This window comes from Lonchura striata, chromosome W (genome assembly GCF_050655825.1).
Source record: "Lonchura striata isolate lonStrDom1 chromosome W, ASM5065582v1, whole genome shotgun sequence".
Classification (NCBI taxonomy): domain Eukaryota; kingdom Metazoa; phylum Chordata; class Aves; order Passeriformes; family Estrildidae; genus Lonchura; species Lonchura striata.
Genome location: NC_140743.1, coordinates 13337531 through 13341465, shown reverse-complemented (window position 1 = coordinate 13341465; position 3935 = coordinate 13337531). Strand labels below are relative to the sequence as shown.

Sequence of the window (3935 nt, the reverse complement as noted above, 5' to 3'; positions counted from 1 at the left end):
CCACCGCATCTCCGTCTTTTCTTTTACAAAAGGAAGGAGAATTCTGTGGTTTAAGCAAATTAATATAACATAAAATTATATGATAACTTTGTAAATTACTTAAAGGACATGAAAGACACATTATTGCATTTATAGGTGTCATGGTTTGACACTGGCACAATGCCAGTGCCCCCATGAAAATGTGATCCCTACCTTGAATGCTGTGAAGTGGAATCTAGAATATAGCAAAGCAGGCCCAAGCTTAATAACAGGAAAAAAACTTTATTAAACTACTACTACTAAAGAAAAGAGAAAACTAAAGAAGGGGGGAAAAAAACCACACAAAGATCAAATGAAAACCTTGCAAAACATTCCTCCCCCCACCACCCAACTCCAACAAACCACAGTGAGACACAATCTGGACCCCAATCAGGTTTCCACCCTCCAAGCAATCGATACTCAGTCCATCAAGGGAACAGAGTCTCTCCTGTGCCACAGACCCCCCAAGAAACACAGCTCCACATCCTGTGTTTCCATGTCACACATGGCACCGCCTGGAGAAAAAGTTTGCCATGGTGACCCTTCTCCTTTCCATGCACAGTGCTCTCACCACCAATGCATGGATGGTCAGACTGCTTTTAGGATTTTCCCTTTCAAGGATGCCCTGCCAAGAGGGGAGAAAACAACACTTCAGTTTTTCATTGTTCGGGACCACAGTCCCCCCCCATTTTCCCCTGGGGCCGAGGGCTCAAGAACAGAGATCTTCTTCTCTTCTCTTTCCTTTCCAGGGAAAGGGGGCGCCACCACAAACCCCCTAACCTTTTCTCTGTTCACTCCACTTTTGTCTTTTTTCTCAGCTGAAGCAGGTCTCTTGACTCACTGGCATCCTCCCAAAACACAGTCCCTCTTGAAGGAGAAGATTTGGTTCAGGTTGTGGCTAACATGGAAAAGTCCAGCCAAAAGCCACTCCTTGTCCCCCTCCCATCCAGAATTCCTCCTTCCAACATCCCAGGGTCCAAGGTGTCCCTCTTCCTCTCTTTCAAACTGAGGAGGGGAAAAGAAAATTCACAAAGCTTTCATTTCTCGAGGAAAGGGTTAAAAGTCCGAACTCCCAGGATGGCTCGATGCCCGGACATCCAGCAACTCCCACACAACCGGGCACCTTGCAGCAGCTCCCCCCGCTCCTCCTTCCTTGCGGCTTTCTCTCTCCCTCTCGGGAGAGGAACTCTGGGGGGGGGAAATGGAGACATCCCAGATTTCTTCCACCCTTCCATCTGCAGGGGCCAGCCCGGTTCCAGTCCTTTCACCACCCTTGGGGCATTCGGCCTACCTTTCAGGCCATGGGGGCTTCCCCTCCCCCACCCAGCTCGTGGCTGGGCGGGGGAAGGTCTGCACTGCACGCTGACCGGAACCAAAGAGAGCGAGTTCCCCTGGGAATTCTGCTTTCAACCCCTCTGTGTTCTCAGAGGCGTGTCTACTTTCAATTGGTCAATATCTAAATTGACCTCTTCCTTCCGGAAAAAATTATCTTTCCATGTCAAACCACGACAATAGGGCAGGAAGAGTAGTAACAGCCTAAATCAGACATAAGACTGTACAAAACTTGCTGTTTTGCTGCTCTGAGTGACAATCTAAAACAATGTAAATAATTGAAACTATTGAAATAGAATGAAATAATTGACAGAAATTAAACTAAAAATTTAATTAGAATGATTAAAATTACAACTATCTAATTTAAATAAAATAATTAAATGGAATTATTGGAATTAAATATAATAAAAGATCAACTAAATATAACTAATAAATTTTTAAACTTCGCAGCAATGCAGCAAGCCTGAAGCGATATACTAGTTATGCGATTCCTGTAGCAATAGTGGTTAAAAACACAGCCTTTAAGTCAAAAAATATTAGAAAAGACTGAATTAATTATAATTATAACAAAACAACTTAATATTGAATTAAATTGTAACATTACATATTATTAAAAAAAACATAAGTTGAAAGACATCAAAAAATGATAAACTAATTGTGATTACAACACATGAAACATATAAAAACTTCATCTGGAATATATAAAATTGTCCTAAACGAAAGTCCAAATTAAGGGTACAAAGCATAGCAGGATTTGTGACTTCATCTGATTTAAAACTTGCTTCGTTACGGCGTTTGCGATGTTCAGCTTCTCAAATTCTTAAAGCAGAGTCAGCGGATAACGGCGCTTGTCTTAAAGCAGAGTCAGCGGATAGCGATGTGGTTTGTTCAATTTGAATGTTTGTTTGCGAGGTGGGCATAATATCTTGAGTACTAATTAACTGGGATGATATTTCTTTCTATAAAATATAACTCAACAAATAGATTATTAAAAAAATAATTAAAAGCAAAAAGAGGAATTCGTAGTTAAATAAAAAGGAGTATTGGGTAGGGTACATTAAGGAATAGGATAGGGGAATCAGACAATCACTTAATTAGTGATTCAGACAGTCACTTAATTAGTGATTGCCACGATTAACAGGGGGTATCGGTAAGGGGTGGACTGGGGTGCTGCCATTTTAGGGGGAAGACAAAATGACGGATCCCCAGTCCCAGGTTTCGGCTCCATTTCCTCAGAAGAAGATCCCTCCCGACCTTCCCCCCGGAGGAAGAGCCAGAAGAAGGATTGGGGAATATCCAACCCCACCTCCCCACAATAGGGACTAGCCTCGTGCAGGGATGGTGCAGGGCTATTGGGAGAGAAATGGGACTGGCGGGAAACCAGGGGCGGAAAAGAAGGGTCAAGGCGGGAAATGGGTTCCAAGCGGCGTGGCTAGCGCCATCTTGGGAGGGGGTGCCGGGCACACTGCACTTGGCCTGAGCAGTGTCTGGCAGGGCACTTGAGGCGGCTCGGCCACAGCAATCCCCAGGGGAGGATAGGAAAGGGTTTTAGGAAAGTCCGAGGGGATGGGGATATAGGGAGCTTCACAGAAGCAAAAAGGGGAAATTTATAGGTGGGGGGGGGGGCCCAACGCAGCTGGATGTCGGCGCAATGCGTGGGTGTAAAGGGTCTCTTTTAACAACTCTCCTATAGCTAACGTGTCGCCCTCTTAGCTGTTCCCTACTGGTGTCTTTTCTACCCCCTCCGTCCAGCCCAGAATGGGGAGGGGAGGATAGAGAAGACAACATTTTCGAGGAGAAGAAAAAGCGATCCAATCTAGGTCCCCACAGAAGACTAGGCGAAGAATAGCACGCAGTGCTAGCTTCCCCCAGAAAAGGAAAACCCACCCGCCTGCCAGGGACATGCAAGGCTACAGCCCCAGTCTGGGCGCAGACGGGGGTTAAAATGCAAAAAAAAAAAAGTGGCAGACCCAGCCGCCCGTCGGGGCGATCCCCACCCCGTGTAGCCTACCTTACCTTGCAGGCTCGGACGGAGATGGCTTGAATCTTCTCTTCGACTCGATGGAAAAGTCGCGCTAAAAACTGGGGATGTTCCTTCCCGGTTTTGGCCCTTCCGGAGGCCTGGGTGTTCCCGTTAAACCAAGACTCGTCCCCGAAGCCTTGGTTTCGGCCACTATCAGCCTCCGGTGGTCTCGCTGCAGATGCTGACCGAGGAACGAACCTCTTCTCGGTCAGCCTTTCTTCAGGCTCCCCCGAGCCGCTGCCAAAACCGCCCTCTGTGTCCTCGGGTAAGTCTGCCCGCCAAAAAGCTCTGCAGCCCGGCTGCCCGTGCACCGCGGCTGCTCCAGGGCGGGTAGATGGTGAGAACAAAGAGGGTCCTGGAGCCTCAATCTTTTTCGCTCGGCGCTCAGCTCCTCATAGCACCCGCAGAGCTTTTACGGCTGTAGATTTTCCTCTTCCCTCCTTCTTCTTCTGTGAGGCGGGAGCCCCCACGAATTTGCCCGGTTTTTTTACAAGACGAAGGAGGGAACCATCCTCTTGCTACCAAATGTTGTGGCGTGGCATGCGCTCCTCTCGCCGCGGCA

At 47.3% G+C, this 3935-nt stretch overlaps 1 long non-coding RNA gene across 1 annotated transcript; it reads right to left on the bottom strand.

The window, feature by feature from the left end:
* Window positions 1-247: 247 nt before the first annotated feature.
* On the bottom strand, window positions 248-1479 carry LOC146763079 (uncharacterized). The gene is made up of 2 exons (XR_014952612.1): window positions 1310-1479; window positions 248-1023 (listed from the first exon to the last, which is right to left on the bottom strand). It is a non-coding gene; the product is annotated as an uncharacterized LOC146763079 (long non-coding RNA).
* Window positions 1480-3935: the final 2456 nt, after the last annotated feature.